General features: G+C 41.5%; 1 protein-coding gene across 3 annotated transcripts in view; it reads right to left on the reverse strand.

Moving 5' to 3' along the window:
- LOC135538787 (zinc finger protein 518A-like) overlaps nucleotides 1-13,581 on the reverse strand; it is a 31,001-nt gene extending 17,420 nt beyond the window's left edge. Inside the window, exons 1-4 of one of the 3 annotated variants that reach the window (XM_064964704.1) lie at nucleotides 13,500-13,581; nucleotides 13,115-13,257; nucleotides 10,976-11,057; nucleotides 6,289-6,304 (exon numbers count right to left, since the gene is read on the reverse strand). The gene's annotated coding sequence lies outside the window, so the exon portion shown is untranslated. Of the gene's footprint in view, nucleotides 1-6,207; nucleotides 6,305-10,975; nucleotides 11,058-13,099; nucleotides 13,258-13,499 lie in introns of all 3 variants that reach the window. The other 2 variants (XM_064964701.1, XM_064964703.1) reach the window with 2 other exon arrangements.
- Between the last annotated feature and the right edge of the window lie 5,623 nt (nucleotides 13,582-19,204).

The following is a 19,204-nucleotide window of genomic DNA, read 5'->3' on the forward strand; positions in this document are numbered from 1 at the left end:
TGCTACATAAGTTGTTATACTCACAGACATGATTCAAACAGTTGTATCAACTTCAGAGTGTTTTATATCCAACTATATGAATAATATGCATATCTTATATTCTTGGCATGAGTAGCAGGAAGTTTAAAATTGGGCACGCTATTTATCCAAAAGTGAAAATTCTGCCCCCTAGCCCCAAGAGGATTTATTAAATGCCCCAGGGTCTACAACACCACTAAGCAAGGGGCATCCCCAAGGAAGTGGCAACATGAGTTGTGAAGAATTACAGATCAGGGTTAGGTTATAAAAAAAATAACCAAAACTTTGAACATCCCACGGAGCACCATTAAATCCATTATTAAAAAATGGAAGGAATATGACATCACAACAAACCTACCAAAGAGGGCCGCCCACCAAAACTCACAGACCAGGCAAGGAGCGCATTAATCAGAGAGGCAACAAAGAGACCAAATATAACCCTGAAGGAGCTGCAAAGCTCCACAGCAGAGATTGGAGTATCTGTCTATTCTCACCACTTTAACTTATTTGGGGTAGGGGGCATTTTCACGTCTGGATGAAAAGCGTGCCCAGAGTAAACTGCCTGCTACTCAGGCCCAGATGCTAGGATATGCATATTATTAGTAGATTTAGATATAAAACACTCTGAATGATGTCTGTGAGTATAACAGAACTCATATGGCAGTCAAAAACCTGAGAAAAAATCCAACCAGGAAGTGGGAAATCTGAGGTTTGTAGGTTTTCAAGTCTTAGCCTATCCAATATACAGTGTCTGTGGGGTCATATTGCACTTCCTAAGGCTTCCACTAAATGTCAACAGTCTTTAGAACCTTGTTTCAGGCTTCTACTGTGAAGTGGGAGAGCATGAGAGCTGATTGAGTCATGGGTCTGCCAGAAGGCCATGTGCTCGGTCAGGCGTGTGCCCGAGAGAGTTAGCTCCGTTCCCTTTCATTTCTAAAGAAGGAGTTCTCCGGTTGAAACATTATTTTAGATTCATGATAAAAACATCCTAAAGATTGATTATATAGATCGTTTGACATGTTTCTACGAACTGTAATATAACTTTTTTGACTTTGTCTGAACCTAGTGCCTGCGCATTTGTATTACTGTACTAAATGCGAACAAAAAGGAGGTATTTGGACAGAAATTATAGACTTTGTTGAACAAAACTAACATTTATTGTGGAACTGGGATTCCTGGGAGTGCAATCTGATGAAGATCATCAAAGGTAAGTGAATATTTATAATGCTATTTCTGACTTTTGTTGACTCCATAACATGGCGGGTATTGCTTGTTTTGGTCTCTGAGCGCTGTACTCAGATTATTACATGGTGTGCTTATTCCGTAAAGCTTTGTTGAAATCTGACACAGCGGTTGCATTAAGGAGAAGTATATCTTTAATTCCATGCTTAACAGTTGTAGTTTCATCAACATTTATGATGAGTATTTCTGTAAATTAACATGGCTCTCTGCACTTTCACCGGATGTTTTGGAGGCAAAACATAATGCGCCAATGTAAACAGAGATTTTTGGATATAAATATGAACTTTATCAAACAAAACATACATGTATTGTGTAACATGAAGTCCTGTGAGTGCCATCTGATGAAGATCATCAAAGGGTTAGTGATTCATTTTCTCTATTTCTGCTTTTTGTGACTCCTCTCTTTGGCTGGAATTTTTTTTGTGACTAGGTACTGACCTCAGATAATCTCGTGGTATGCTTTTATCGTAAAGCCTTTTTGAAATCGGACACTGTGGTGGGATTAACCTCTTACACCTATGGGGGCACTATTTCATTTTTGGATGAAAAACGTTCCCGTTTTAAACAAGATATTTTGTCACAAAAAGATGCTCGACTATGCATATAATTGATAGCTTTCGAAAGAAAACACTCTGACATGTCCAAAACTACCAAGATATTCTCTGTGCGTGCCCTAGAACGTGAGCTTCAGGCAAAACCAAGATGAGATGGCATCCAGGAAATGAACACGATTTTTGAGGCTCTGTTTTCCATTGTCTCCTTATATGGCTGTGAATGCGAGAGGAATGAGCCTGCCCTTTCTGTCGTTTCCCCAAGGTGTCTGCAGCATTGTGACGTATTTGTAGGCAGATCATTGGAAGATTGACCATAAGAGACCACATTTACCAGGTGTCCGCCCGGTGTCCTGCGCCGAAATTGGTGCGCAAAAGTCACCTGCCAGTATTTTTCCATGGGATACAGAGAGGAAAGCAAGCTTCCACGAAGTGCATATCAATGAAGAGATATGTGAAAAAACACCTTGAGGATTGATTCCAAACAACGTTTGCCATGTTTCGGTCGATATTATGTAGTTAATCCGGAAAAAGTTTTACGTTGTAGGTGACTGAATTTTCGGTTCGTTTCGGTAGCCAGACGCAATGTAGAAAACGGAACGATTTCTCCTACACACAGACGCTTTCAGAAAAAACTGCACATTTGGTATGTAACTGAGAGTCTCCTCATTGAAAACATCAGAAGCTCTTCAAAGGTAAATGATTTTATTTATTTGGTTATCTGGTTTTTGTGAAAATGTTGCGTGCTAAATGCTACTCAAAATGCTATGCTAGCTTTGCATACTCTTACACAAATTAGTCAATTTCTATGGTTCAAAAGCATATTTTGAAAATCTGAGATGACAGTGTTGTTAAGAAAAGGCTAAGCTTGAGAGCAGACGCATTATTTTCATTTTATTTGCGATTTTCAGAAATCGTTAACGTTGCGTTATGCTAATGAGCCTGAGGCTTTAGTCACAAACCCGGATCCGGGACGGGGAGTTTCAAGAAGTTAACAACCAATTTAACTTCAAAATGGTGTATAATACATGTATGTTTGAGCAATTTTAATTATGAGATTTCTGTTTGAATTTGGCACCCTGCACTTTCACTGGACGTTGGCCAGCGTCCCACATACCCTAGAGAGGTTAGGCCGAGAACACTATGCTTCACTGTGGGGATGCTGGTGGCAGCATCATGCTTGTGGGGATATCACCCCCCCCCCCGCCATTGGCAGGGACTGGGAAACTGGTCAGAATTTAAGAAATTATGGATGGCGTTAAATACAGGGAAATCCTTGAGGGAAACCTGTTTCAGTCTTCCAGAGATTTGAGACTGGGCGGAGTTTCACCTTCTAGCAGGACAATGACCCTAAGCATACTGCTGAAGCAACACTTAAATGTCTTGGAATGGCCTAGTCAAAGCCCAGTCCTCAATCCAATTGAGAATCTGTGGTATGATTTAAAGATTGCCGTACACCAGCGGAACCCATACAACTTGCCTTGAAGAATGGGCAAAAATCCCAGCGGCTCGATGTGCCAAGCTTATAGAGACATACCCCAAGAGATTTGCAGCTGTAATTGCTGCAAAAGGTGGGGGGTGAATAGTTATGCACGCTCAAGTTCTGTTTTTGTGTCTTATTTCTTGTTTGTTTCACAATAAAAAAATATTTTGCATCTTCAAAGTGGTAGGCATGTTGTGTAAATCAAATGATACAAATCACCCCCCCAAAAAATCCCTTTTAATTCTAGGGTGTAAGGCAACAAAATAGGAAAAATGTCAAGAGGGAGAATACTTTCGCAAGCCACTGCACTTTTTTGAAGGTTGTACTGATTATTATGAGCTAATGCTGTTTGTTGACATTATACAATGCATTCTGGGTATCACGTAAACTTCTGTCAGACCAAAGATGTTATAATGAGGTGAAGGAATGGTTCACGCATCTTTCAAGTAAACTTCCGGAAGTGAATGATCGTAGATGACACACCCCTTCAACATGCATAATGCAAACAGACCAAACTCATCTGGTCTCCTGTTATCTTTGGTTGTCGTGAAAAAACAAACATGGTGGCGCGCGAAAACTACCCATCGTCGGATTACTACACATCGAAGTGTTTCTCTATTTTTATCAATGGTGAGCTCAACCGTGATGTGATGAACTGTGAATAGTAATTGCTACTAGCTAATTCATATTGTGCTTTATGTCAGCTGAGTGTTAGCTAAATATGACCACTTGTGTTATGTCAATCTTTCCACAGAGTTAGGACTAATATAGCCTACATTTTCCAGTTTGGATGATTGCGTTATGCTGTCGCTACTTCTGTGACTGTCTGAACATTGCATCCAAAAATAAACTGGTCACATACATGACAACAAACGACTGTTTGTGCAAAATATTTCTGTGAAAAAAACAGTGGCCAGCTGAAACACTGACTGTTGCATCAATCAACACTGGAAAGTGGTTTCAGCGTACCCTGTAGGGACACTGTAGAATGATCACACCCGTTTGTTGGTACATGTCAAAGGGCTAAAAGGGCAATTCCACCACTTTTCAACCTCATATTCATGATCTCCAGCACCAAACCAGTGTCTACATGTGAAAACAAGGCCTCCCGGGTGGCGCAGTGGTTAAGGGCGCTGTACTGAAGCGCCAGCTGTGCCATCAGAGTCACTGGGTTCGCGCCCAGGCTCTGTCGTAACCGGCCGCGACCAGGAGGTCCGTGGGGCGACACACAATTGGCGTAGCATCGTCCGGGTTAGGGAGGGCTTGGTCGGTAGGGATGTTCTTGTCTCATCGCGCACCAGCGACTCCTGTGGCGGGCCGGGTGCAGTGCGCGCTAACCAAGGTTGCCAGGTGCATGGTGTACCCTCCGACACATTGGTGCGGCTGGCTTCCGGGTTGGATGCGCGCTGTGTTAAGAAGCAGTACGGCTGGTTGGGTTGTTTAGATTAACTAACTTCAAAGTAATGACTCGGGATGTCGGGTTTGATACGAAAGCTTCTTTTAGTAGGAATACTGGTTCACGTTACATTTAACAACAATTGTTTTGGTACAGAGCAATGCAGGTAAGATGCTGTCGGAAAGTCAGCTACAATCACCAAACACCTGCACATAATTGGCGCATTATCACTCATTCCTCTCGCAAGGCATTCTGGGACTTGCAGTCAAAAAGCGTAATTCAACACAACCCAATACAATTACATATGCAAATAAATCTAAAGAAATATCTTTAGATACAGTTCAAAAAATAAACTTAAACATTAACTGAAACACATTAAAGTTACAACAGGTTGTGTATCGGAGGACGCATGACTTTCAACCTTCGTCTCTCCCGAGCCCGTACGGGAGTTGTAGCGATGAGACAAGATAGTAGCTACTACAACAATTGGATACCACGAAATTGGGGAGAAAAAGGGGTAAAATTAAAAAAATAATAATAATACATGTGAAAACAGCATGTTTCTATGATCTGTGGTTAAAAAGGTCATAAAACAATGCTTCTCTGTGACATCACAGGATGGGATTTAACACCTGCTGCTCGCCCAAGAGCAGGTATTTGCTTGCTCCCCACATCACCACAAATCTCAGTGTTTAAACATTAATTTAAAAAAACGTGATTTTCAAACTGATGATATTGTCAGATGTAACATTAAAAATGTATTTGTTTATACAAAACTTAGAAAAGCGCCATTTTCACATATGTTGACACTAGTATTGTGCTGGAAATAATTAAGTTACCCTTTAAGTGACAGATGCCTGTTTGTCACACTCAAGTCCACAAAGTGAATATTTATTCACTTAAAATCATGAAATATATAAAATCAGTAACAAGATGGTAACTTTTCCATGAAGAAAATTATTTTTGTGGAAGAGGATTAAAGCGTTTTACTAAAGTGAAGCGGTGAGATATAGTCAAAAGGTTAACATTAAAATATCTGGTCTGATTACCCCACTATATCAACCTTGGAGTGTGGGGCAGTTACATCACATATTTCATCACAAATAACTACTCAGACTACTACACATTTAATCATGAAGGAATTTGAAAAGTTATCGGCTATTATTTTGGGAGAAAAATTTGATGGTGCATCTCGTGGAAGTTTTTAAAAATTCAAAGTTGTGTTGAAAAATTGTGGCTGATGCATTAGAGAGAGCAACTTTTATTAATAGTTTGATAGTAGCCTTCAGCGGAACAGGTTTCGACATTAACACTGGGGCAAGTCAAAAAAATATATCAGACAAGCAGAATATTCATTTAAGTGTACATTGCTTTTTAAATCAACCGATTTCTGCAGATCGCATCAGAATATAATTATATTGCATTGAAAGGCGATCTGTCAATCACTTGCGGTCCCAAGATTAAAAGGTTTTGAGATCAAAGTGCTGATATTCCTTGCTAGTTATTGAGTTATTTACCCAGTTATAGCAAGTCTTGGGTCAGCAAACAAGGTTTGTACAGTCATGAAAATCCTGGAAAAGTAAAGATGTATGAGTCACCTGTGTGCGACTGGGCCTAAGAGAGAGAGAGAGAGAGAGAGACATTACAGCATGTAGGCTATAAAATAATAAGACAACAAACAGACTAGATAGTTAATTCAAAACATATTTAGCATCTATTAATGTCATTGTCATGTTTCAATAATACTGAATGAACACTTATTTTAACTTAATATAATACATCAATAAAATCAATTTAGCCTCAAATAAAAAATGAGACATGTTCAATTTGGTTTAAATAATGCAAAAACAAAGTGTTGGAGAAGAAAGTACAAGTGCAATATGTGCCATGCAAGAAAGCTAACGTTTTAAGTTCCTTCCTCAGAACATGAAAACATATGAAAGCTGGTGGTTCCTTTTAACATGAGTCTTCAATATTCCCAGGTAAGAAGTTTTAGGTTGTAGTTATTATAGGAATTATAGGACTTTCTCTCTATACGATTTTATTTCATATACCTTTGACTATTGGATGTTCTTATAGGCACTTTAGTATTGCCAGTGTAACAGTATAGCTCCCGTCCCTCTCCTCGCTCCTACCTGGGCTCGAACCAGGAACACAACGACAACAGCCACCCTCGAAGCATCGTTACCCATGCAGAGCAAGGGGAACAACTATTTCAGGTCTCAGAGTGAGTGACGATTGAAACACTATAAGCGCGCACCCCGCTAACGAGCTAGCCATTTCACATCGGTTACAACAGCCTAATCTCGGGAGTTGATAGGCTTGAAGTCATAAACAGCTCAATGCTTGAAGCATTGCGAAGAGCTGCTGGCAAAACGTACTAAATTGCTGTTTGAATGAATGCTTACGAGCCTGCTGGTGCCTACCATCGCTCAGTTAGAATGCTCTATCAAATCATAGACTTAATTATAACACAATAACACAGAGAAATACGAGCCGTAGGTCATTAATATGGTCGAATCCGGAAACTATACATTTGAAAACAAAACATTTATTCTTTCAGTGAAATATGGAAGCCTTCCGTATTTTATCTAACGGTTGGCATCCTTAAGTCTAACTATTCGTTACATTGCACAATCTTCAATGTTATGTCATAATTATGTAAAATTCAGGCAAATTAGTTCGCAATGAGCCAAGTGGCCCAAACTGTTGCATATACCCTGACTCCGCGTGCAATGAACGCAAGAGAAGTGACACAATTTCACCTGGTTAATATTACCTGCTATCCTGGAATTCTTTTAGCTAAATATGCAGGTTTAAAAATATATACTTCTGTGTATTGATTTTAAGAAAGGCATTGATGTTTATGGTTAGGTACAGTTGTGCAACGATTGCTCTTTTGTTAAATCATCCCGTTTGGCAAAGTTGGCTGCCTTTGTTAGGAAGAAATACAGTGCCTTACGAAAGTATTCGGCCCCCTTGAACTTTGCGACCTTTTGCCACATTTCAGGCTTCAAACATAAAGATATAAAACTGTATTTTTTTGTGAAGAATCAACAACAAGTGGGACACAATCATGAAGTGGAACGACATTTATTGGATATTTCAAACTTTTTTAACAAATCAAAAACTGAAAAATTGGGTGTGCAAAATTATTCAGCCGCTTTACTTTCAGTGCAGCAAACTCTCTCCAGAAGTTCAGTGAGGATCTGAACGATCCAATGTTGACCTAAATGACTAATGATGATAAATACAATCCACCTGTGTGTAATCAAGTCTCCGTATAAATGCACCTGCACAGTGATAGTCTCAGAGGTCCGTTAAAAGCGCAGAGAGCATCATGAAGAACAAGGAACACACCAGGCAGGTCCGAGATACTGTTGTGAAGAAGTTTAAAGCCGGATTTGGATACAAAAAGATTTACCAAGCTTTAAACATCCCACGGAGCACTGTGCAAGCGATTAATATTGAAATGGAAGGAGTATCAGACCACTGCAAATCTACCAAGACCTGGCCGTCCCTCTAAACTTTCAGCTCATACAAGGAGAAGACTGATCAGAGATGCAGCCAAGAGGCCCATGATCACTCTGGATGAACTGCAGAGATCTACAGCTGAGGTGGGAGACTGTCCATAGGACAACAATCAGTCGTATATTGCACAAATCTGGCCTTTATGGAAGAGTGGCAAGAAGAAAGCCATTTCTTAAAGATATCCATAAAAAGTGTTGTTTAAAGTTTGCCACAAGCCACATGGGAGACACACCAAACATGTGGAAGAAGGTGCTCTGGTCAGATGAAACCAAAATTGAACTTTTTGGCAACAATGCAAAACGTTATGTTTGGCGTAAAAGCAACACAGCTCATCACAATGAACACACCATCCCCACTGTCAAACATGGTGGTGGCAGCATCATGGTTTGGGCCTGCTTTTCTTCAGCAGGGACAGGGAAGATGGTTAAAATTGATGGGAAGATGGATGGAGCCAAATACAGGACCATTCTTGAAGAAAACATGATGGAGTCTGCAAAAGACCTGAGACTGGGACGGAGATTTGTCTTCCAACAAGACAATGATCCAAAACATAAAGCAAAATCTACAATGGAATGGTTCAAAAATAAACATATCCAGGTGTTAGAATGGCCAAGTCAAAGTCCAGACCTGAATCCAATCGAGAATCTGTGTAAAGAACTGAAAACTGCTGTTCAACAATGCTCTCCATCCAACCTCACTGAGCTTGAGCTGTTTTGCAAGGAGGAATAGAGACAGACCCCAAGCGACTTACAGCTGTAATCGCAGCAAAAGGTGGCGCTACAAAGTATTAACTTAAGGGGGCTGAATAATTTAGCACACCAAATTTTTCAGTTTTTGATTTGTTAAAAAAGTTTGAAATATCCAATAAATGTCGTTCCACTTCATGATTGTGTCTCACTTGTTGTTGATTCTTCACAAAAAAATACAGTTTTATATCTTTATGTTTGAAGCCTGAAATGTGGCAAAAGGTCGCAAAGTTCAAGGGGGCCGAATACTTTCGCAAGGCACTGTAGTCTTCACATAGTTTGCAATGAGCTAGGTGGCCCAAATTGCTGCATATACCCTGACTCCGCGTGCAATGAACGCAAGAGAAGTGACACCATTTCATGGTTAGCAGGCAATATTAACTAAATATGCAGGTTTAAAAATATATACTTGTGTATTGATTTTAAGAAAGGCATTGATGTTTATGGTTAGGTACACGTTGGAGGAACGATAGTCCCTTTTCGCGAATGCCACCTTTTTCACGAATGCAACGCAGGACACGCTAGATAAACCAGTAATATCATCAACCATGTGTAGTTAACTAGTGACTATGATTGATTGATTTTGTTTTTTATAAGTTAAGTTTAATGCTAGCTAGCAACTTACCTTGGCTTCTTACTGCATTCGCGTAACAGCCAGGCTCCTCGTGGAGTGCAATGTAATCAGGTGGTTAGAGCGTTGGACTAGTTAACCGTAAGGTTGCAAGATTGAATCCCCGAGCTGACAAGGTAAAAATCTGTCGTTCTGCACCTGAACAAGGCAATTAACCCATTTTGTACGGTTAATTGCCTTGTTCAGGTGCAGAATGACAGATTTTTAGTCCAACTCGTCCAACGCTCTAACCACATGATTACATTGCACTCCACGAGGAGCCTGCCTGTTACGCTAGGTCGTCATTGTAAATAGGAATTTGTTCTTAACTGACTTGCCTAGTTAAATAATGGTGGGTTATATATATATATATATATACATATTCTTTTTAATTAAATCGGCCAAATTGGTGTCCAAAAATACCCATTTCCAATTGTTATGAAGACTTGAAATCGGCCCTCATTAATCGAGCATTGCGATTAATCGATCAACCTCTAATATGTATACCCAAAACCAATGGCTTCCAAATATTTTATGGGTAGATTTGTGATTGGTCAAGAGCATTGATTTATTCTTCATGCATATCCATATTTTGTATATATTATTCGAATAGTGAAATAATGTCAACTGCCCATCCCTAACAGTATGATGAGCCGCACGTTGGTTGGGAATTTTGGGGAGGTGTGCGGTTGGTGCTGTGCATCCCCGCTTTTATGTACCAATATTGATATAATAACTATCATGTCAAAGTAAACTTACAGTCACACGATGCTATGTTGTGTGGTCCTCCCACTGCGACTTGGAAAAGCATGCACAGTGTATTAGGCCACAGATGTAATAAGTTATGTTGAACTTCACAGGGTGGTGAAAGTGCACGGTGGTGAGCTTGATGCTCCTTTCCAAAAAATATCAAAACTGGTTGGAAAATGATGGTATTTTTATGAAAATCTGTTGCAAATTGGATGGAAACCTAGCTAATGATGACTTCACAAAGTTCCAATGTGAGATCAGATAGTTTCATGCTTTATTCTTGTGGCTTTTTCATTCTAATCAAGATTATTTCCACACTGAATTCTGTGTTAGGCCTATATCTCAATGTTACCACTAAAAGAAAAACAATGTTCGACACAGCATATGCACATTTGTTGGTGCAATTGCCTTGTATCAGATAATACATTATGGTAGGCTTTACAGATTAAGATTAAAGAACAGCATGACAAACTGTATTGACTGAAATTGATTGAAACATAACAACTGTATGTGTGTTGTATGCACATCCTAATTCATCTTTTACTAAATGATCAAGACTGAACTGCATGCATCAATAGAATACTTGCTCAACAAAAAGGAACCTCAGAAATGACATCCTTTGTTTTTATTATGACTATTTGAATTTACCTTTACCCCTTCCAAGGAAGCCTTTACATGAATGTTCTGTCTTCTCCCTCAGGGTTGGTGATGTGGGGATGGGCTCCGCAACCTGTCAGAGAAATTGCAAAATGATTAACAGCACCAGTGCTTCCATTTATTGTGTGGACTGATTACATGGTTTTGATGTCCATTTATTGTCATCATAATTCTGTTTGTGTAAATTGGTAAAATATTGAATGAAAGGAAAGACTATCGATATGGTTGAATGAAGGGGAAGATTTAGATTATGGTTGAACTGAGACTCAGCAATGTGACATTGCCACAAGCAGCAGGATTAACCAATAATATTGCAGATGAGCGCGATGCAAGACGAAGTCAAAGTATCTGTACATGAACGCTTCACTGTGCTGCAACGGGATACAGCTGCTGGACAACAGCACAGAAGTTTAGCCTCACACTTCATGCTCTTAGTTGTTGCGTTAGTCGGCCCAATATTGTTATTTAGTCTACCTTAGGGTTGGGCAATATCCAGATTTTCATACCGTCATACTGTTTCTGTACCATACCGGGGTCTATGTTATTACCGAATGTGCACAGAAGGGGCAGTATTTCTAAAAAATAAAAAGTAAAAAATTAGGCAACAACGATCTTGATCCAGGAGGGGATTGGATCTGCTGTAACCAATAAGCTTGATCTTGACATCTAGCCACTTAGCTAGCAAACCAAATGCATAGCTGGAGCCCTGAGATGGACATAATGTATGACAAACCTTCACATTTTTTATAGTTATATACTGTCGGTATTTCGGAATATACCGTATAACGGAGTATCACCCAGGCCTACTCAAACTTTAAGTTTAACATCACATTATTGGATATAGGCACGCATTGAAAGAGGTCACTCTTTTTCCAATATGATTATAACTTTAAAGGCCACGTAACTTAATTCTGCTAAGGCAAAATATAGTTGTCAACAAGCACAACGTGCAGTCTAAATAGCTCACTTTCTAATGTCACAGACTTATTTGCACAGGATCCTTCGAAGGTTGGGTATTAGCACAGAACCCATGTTTTTTGACCCAACCAAGAAAACTGCATAACTGACCCTGGAGCATTGGCTGGCGACCATGTTTGAAAAAATAGCCACCGGGATTTTCAAATACTGTAATGTCCCTGCACTACACAACTAAAGAAGACATAACTGAGTGAGTTGTGCCACCATCCCAAAAGACACATTTCCATCCTCACTGCTAACGAATACTACATTTGCTGCATTAACCTAGCCTATGCAACTCATGCATGCGTTTCACAAGGCAACCAAACCATAAACTATTCTCTAATTCTACCACATTTTCTGTGGAAAAAAAATATAAATGTAATAGCAGTACGTGGTAAATGTATTAATATTACAAGATGATAGCATAATGATATTAACACTAATGTCCTTCAAAAGGTGTAGGTCTGTGTGTTGTTACCGAGGAGGGTCCCTATAGGAAGTAGCTAGGATAATGTTCATTGTGGACATGTGTTTTATTCCCTGCATCCTACAAACAACAGAACATCATGGGCCAGAACATCGGATCCATACCCACACCGTTCAGCACATCAAAGCAAAACGACACAATAAGTACAGTGTGTGCCCCCCAAACAATGTTATGTCTCAGTAAGCTAACGTTACTTCACAACAGGCAACAACTAACAATATTTGTGGAAGACAGACAAATCCCACCTCGTGTGTATACATTGTAAACAGAAATTAATTATTAATTAATTTTAAAATGTACTTTTCCGGTAGCTAGCTACCTACACAGACTCGACATTCTCTAACTTTGAAAAAACGCAGACGTATAGCCTACAACACCAGTGGAAAGCATGGGGCAATGTTAATCTTGAGAATTTATATTGCTCTACGTACCTCATCAACTTCGTCCGTGATACTGACAAATAAATACTTTATATTGGGACTCTATAGTGTAAGAACTTGTTCAATAACCGGTTATTTGAATACAAAATAGAGCTTGCCCCCACCCACGCCAGAAATAAGCCTCAGAACATTAAATGTATGGTTAGCGATGATTTATTTAGACATTATCCACTGCGACGCAATGTAAACTCTTGCGATAGTTAAAATTACAGTTGAAAAAAGGTTTACCGTTGATGAATTTACCTTCCTTTTCTCTTCAGCCTTGCAGCTCAGCGACGGCGGCCATGACAGCTCCATCCGGGTACTACTACGACTTCTTCTTCTTTGGTATCATGGCGTTTGCAAAATTGTTTGTGCTTGCCGCCGCTATGGAGCCAGATACCTGCCTAAAGGTTGAATGTACGTATTGTTAAGATCGTAAGACATTTACATTTAAGTCATTTGGCAGACGCTCGTAAGAAGATCCATATATAAATTGTTAGGTTCATAAGAAAAGCCTTGCGTGAAAAATGAACTGAATGTTACATTTCATCTGTGAACATACAAACACCATCACCATGTTACAATTACGGAATAACATTTTAGGCTTGAACAAATCTCGAGTTGCAATTCTGACATACAATAATACCTTTCAGAGTTTGGGCAGTTTCATCTCAGCAACAACAAAAAGCATACACCAAACGGCCTGTGAGGAGTGCTACCCAAACAAGCAAAACGGAGTATAAAAAACGGAAGTAGTTATCCTGCACGTTTTCAAGTTAAAAATCTCCATTATTATTATTATTTTACCTTTATTTAACTAGGCAAGTCAGTTAAGAACAAATTATTTTTTTCAATGATGGCCTAGCAACAGTGGGTTAACTGCCTTGTTCAGGGGAATAATGACAGATGTTTACCTTGTCCGCTCAGGGATTCAATCTTGCAACCTTTTGATTAATAGTCCGATACTAACCACTAGGCTACCTGCCGCTCTATTACTCCTCAGTTGAGGTTACTTCACATTTAGGGAGCTAATGTAATGGATTTGTTTGCCAGCGCTAGTCTAAATAGCATTAGCTGTAATATGCCTACAACTGTGAGCTTTCAGTCCGCTAGGTGTATCTCTACAACATGGGCATATCTCTGGGTGACATGCATCAAAATATCACTAATTCAATATTGCACCATCCCATTCTCTGGGCTTTTTCTGCAATCATAACCAATAGTATATACCATGAATAATGAAACATAAAATAATAATATATGTTTGCTGAATCTATGAATTATGTATGACCACTGGAGTCTTTGCCACTAAAATATTATTTTTTTTATGGAATATTTTGACATTTATTTCATCACTCAAAATCTTGGCAAAGCGTATGCTGTAGGAGGGGTTACTATGAATTTAAAATAATTGTATATTAAGATTTATGTGAATCCGGGTCGTGAACATATGACCAAGGGAGAGGTTTAACGTAGGCTAAGTCTGGCATAAGGTTATTCCCACACTCAGTATAGGCTATTCCCTCCATCACAACACTGCTACTCAGTTGAAGAGCTTATGATCTCCATGCAGCACCACAGCAACATGCGCCTGCGGAAAAGCACCCATCAACCTCATAAAATGGCCTTCTGGAGGCATGCAGTCATAGAGTCATTATACCCTAATGCAGTCCTATATGCCTATCAGCCAAATAAAGTGCAGAGCATGCATGATATTTTCTTTTAACATTTAATTCATCCTTCATTCAGTTCAGTCAGTCAGTATGTCACCCATTCAGTCATTTAATAGGAACTAAATCAAAGAGAATATAACAGTCTTATTATTTTGTTTATTGAAATCCATGTGTATTCAAAATCTAATTCTCCAAAGTTCTTTAGCCTATCACTTTAATAATGCAATGTTTAATGTAGGACTATCCAAATAACAAATAGGTCATCAACTTGTAGGCATTTCAATTTAGGCTATCATTTTGGGTACTGGTGTCTTGCGGAACAATATTAGAACTCTATTTGTGTTTTATAACTGTTGTCATTATAGGGCTTACCTTAAAACGAGACCCTAGCTCACAGGCCTCTAAATATAGCCTCTAAATACTGGCAATAAGAATAGGCTACAGATAGTCTTGACCATTTGGGACCCCTTGGCTATTTCGCTCATAACAGGTTTTAGCAAAGACTTAATCAATATTTTGTTTTGTCTCATAATATGATATGGATATACACTGCCGTTCAAAAGTTTGGAGTTACTTAGAAATGTCATTGTTTTTTAAAGAAAAGCACATTTTTTTCCATTAAAATAACATCAAATTGATAAGAAATATAGTGTAGACATTGTTAATGTTGTAAATGACTATTGTAGCAGGATACGGCATACTTCACTGATGAAGGATTTTGAGGCTGATTCCCTGACCTGTCAATGTTTTTAATTTGCTGTTTTATACTCTTGTGAATTCAATGGTTTTTACTAGATTACTTGTAGTTTTTCATGTTGTCTGTCTGTAATTTTTTTGTAATGACTTGGTGCTGCCTATCTTGGCCAGGGCGTTCTTGAAAAAGATATTTTAATCTCAATGAGCCCTTCCTGGTTAAATAAAGGTTAAATAAAATTAAATACGGCAGATTTTTTTATGGAATATCTACATATATCACTCCTGTGTTCCAAAAGGCCAATTGATCATTAGAAAAGTATTTTGCAATTATGTTAGCACAGCTGAAACTGAAGCAATAAAACTGGCTTTTTTTTAGACTAGTTGAGTATCTACAGCATCATCATTTGTGGGTTTGATTATGGCCAGAAACAAATAACTTTCTTGAAACTTGTCAGTCTATTCTTGTTCTGAGAAATGAAGGCTATTCCATGCGAGAAATTGCCAAGAAACTGAAGATCTCGTACAACGCTGTGTACTACTCCCTTCACAGAACAGCACAAACTGGCGCTAACCAGAATAGAATGAGGAGTGGGAGGGCCCTGTGCACAACTGAGCAAATGGACAAGTACATTAGAGTGTCTAGTTTGAGAAACAGACGCCTCATAAGTCCTCAACTGGCAGCTTAATTAAATAGTACCCGCAAAATATCAGTCTCAATGTCAACAGTGAAGAGGTGACTCCAGGATGCTGTCCTTCTAGACTAGCAGACATTTACAACATTAAGAATTTACATTTTACATTTAAGTCATTTAGCAGACGCTCTTATCCAGAGCGACTTACAAATTGGTGAATTCACCTTCTGACATCCAGTGCAACAGCCACTTTACAATAGTGCATCTAAATCATTTAAGGGGGGTGAGAAGGATTACTTATCCTATCCTAGGTATTCCTTGAAGAGGTGGGGTTTCAGGTGTCTCCGGAAGGTGGTGATTGACTCCGCTGTCCTGGCGTCGTGAGGGAGTTTGTTCCACCATTGGGGGCCAGAGCAGCGAACAGTTTTGACTGGGCTGAGCGGGAACTGTACTTCCTCAGTGGTAGGGAGGCGAGCAGGCCAGAGGTGGATGAACGCAGTGCCCTTGTTTGGGTGTAGGGCCTGATCAGAGCCTGGAGGTACTGCGGTGCCGTTCCCCTCACAGCTCCGTAGGCAAGCACCATGGTCTTGTAGCGGATGCGAGCTTCAACTGGAAGCCAGTGGAGAGAGCGGAGGAGCGGGGTGACATGAGAGAACTTGGGAAGGTTGAACACCAGACGGGCTGCGGCGTTCTGGATGAGTTGTAGGTGTTTAATAGCACAGGCAGGGAGCCCAGCCAACAGCGAGTTGCAGTAATCCAGACGGGAGATGACAAGTGCCTGGATTAGGACCTGCGCCGCTTCCTGTGTGAGGCAGGGTCGTACTCTGCGGATGTTGTAGAGCATGAACCTACAGGAACGGGCCACCGCCATGATGTTGGTTGAGAACGACAGGGTGTTGTCCAGGATCACGCCAAGGTTCTTAGCGCTCTGGGAGGAGGACACAATGGAGTTGTCAACCGTGATGGCGAGATCATGGAACGGGCAGTCCTTCCCCGGGAGGAAGAGCAGCTCCGTCTTGCCGAGGTTCAGCTTGAGGTGGTGATCCGTCATCCACACTGATATGTCTGCCAGACATGCAGAGATGCGATTCGCCACCTGGTCATCAGAAGGGGGAAAGGAGAAGATTAATTGTGTGTCGTCTGCATAGCAATGGTAGGAGAGACCATGTGAGGTTATGACAGAGCCAAGTGACTTGGTGTATAGCGAGAATAGGAGAGGGCCTAGAACAGAGCCCTGGGGGACACCAGTGGTGAGAGCGCGTGGCGAGGAGACAGATTCTCGCCACGCCACCTGGTAGGAGCGACCTGTCAGGTAGGACGCAATCCAAGCGTGGGCCGCACCGGAGATGCCCAACTCGGAGAGGGTGGAGAGGAGGATCTGATGGTTCACAGTATCGAAGGCAGCCGATAGGTCTAGAAGGATGAGAGCAGAGGAGAGAGAGTTAGCTTTAGCAGTGCGGAGCGCCTCCGTGATACAGAGAAGAGCAGTCTCAGTTGAATGACTAGTCTTGAAACCTGACTGATTTGGATCAAGAAGGTCATTCTGAGAGAGATAGCGGGAGAGCTGGCCAAGGACGGCACGTTCGAGAGTTTTGGAGAGAAAAGAAAGAAGGGATACTGGTCTGTAGTTGTTGACATCGGAGGGATCGAGTGTAGGTTTTTTCAGAAGGGGTGCAACTCTCGCTCTCTTGAAGACGGAAGGGACGTAGCCAGCGGTCAGGGATGAGTTGATGAGCGAGGTGAGGTAAGGGAGAAGGTCTCCGGAAATGGTCTGGAGAAGAGAGGAGGGGATAGGGTCAAGCGGGCAGGTTGTTGGGCGGCCGGCCGTCACAAGAAGCGAGATTTCATCTGGAGAGAGAGGGGAGAAAGAGGTCAGAGCACAGGGTAGGGCAGTGTGAGCAGAACCAGCGGTGTCGTTTGACTTAGCAAACGAGGATCGGATGTCGTCGACCTTCTTTTCAAAATGGTTGACGAAGTCATCTGCAGAGAGGGAGGAGGGGGGGAGGATTCAGGAGGGAGGAGAAGGTGGCAAAGAGCTTCCTAGGGTTAGAGGCAGATGCTTGGAATTTAGAGTGGTAGAAAGTGGCTTTAGCAGCAGAGACAGAGGAGGAAAATGTAGAGAGGAGGGAGTGAAAGGATGCCAGGTCCGCAGGGAGGCGAGTTTTCCTCCATTTCCGCTCGGCTGCCCGGAGCTCTGTTCTGTGAGCTCGCAATGAGTCGTCGAGCCACGGAGCGGGAGGGGAGGACCGAGCCGGCCTGGAGGATAGGGGACATAGAGAGTCAAAGGATGCAGAAAGGGAAGAGAGGAGGGTTGAGGAGGCAGAATCAGGAGATAGGTTGGAGAAGGTATGAGCAGAGGGAAGAGATGATAGGATGGAAGAGGAGAGAGTAGCGGGGGAGAGAGAGCGAAGGTTGGGACGGCGCGATACCATCCGAGTAGGGGCAGTGTGGGAAGTGTTGGATGAGAGCGAGAGGGAAAAGGATACAAGGTAGTGGTCGGAGACTTGGAGGGGAGTTGCAATGAGGTTAGTGGAAGAACAGCATCTAGTAAAGATGAGGTCGAGCGTATTGCCTGCCTTGTGAGTAGGGGGAAGGTGAGAGGGTGAGGTCAAAAGAGGAGAGGAGTGGAAAGAAGGAGGCAGAGAGGAATGAGTCAAAGGTAGACGTGGGGAGGTTAAAGTCGCCCAGGACTGTGAGAGGTGAGCCGTCCTCAGGAAAGGAGCTTATCAAGGCATCAAGCTCATTGATGAACTCTCCGAGGGAACCTGGAGGGCGATAAATGATAAGGATGTTAAGCTTGAAAGGGCTGGTAACTGTGACAGCATGGAATTCAAAGGAGGCGATAGACAGATGGGTAAGGGGAGAAAGAGAGAATGACCACTTGGGAGAGATGAGGATCCCGGTGCCACCACCCCGCTGACCAGAAGCTCTCGGGGTGTGCGAGAACACGTGGGCGGACGAAGAGAGAGCAGTAGGAGTAGCAGTGTTCTCTGTGTTGATCCATGTTTCCGTCAGAGCCAAGAAGTCGAGGGACTGGAGGGAGGCATAGGCTGAGATGAACTCTGCCTTGTTGGCCGCAGATCGGCAGTTCCAGAGGCTACCGGAGACCTGGAACTCCACGTGGGTCGTGCGCGCTGGGACCACCAGATTAGGGTGGCCGCGGCCACGCGGTGTGGAGCGTTTGTATGGTCTGTTCAGAGAGGAGAGAACAGGGATAGATAGACACATAGTTGACAGGCTACAGAAGAGGCTACGCTAATGCAAAGGGGATTGGAATGACAAGTGGACTACACGTCTCGAATGTTCAGAAAGTTAAGCTTACGTAGCAAGAATCTTATTGACTAAAATGA

This window comes from Oncorhynchus masou, unplaced genomic scaffold (genome assembly GCF_036934945.1).
Source record: "Oncorhynchus masou masou isolate Uvic2021 unplaced genomic scaffold, UVic_Omas_1.1 unplaced_scaffold_24___fragment_4___debris, whole genome shotgun sequence".
In the NCBI taxonomy this organism is placed as follows: Eukaryota; Metazoa; Chordata; class Actinopteri; order Salmoniformes; family Salmonidae; genus Oncorhynchus; species Oncorhynchus masou.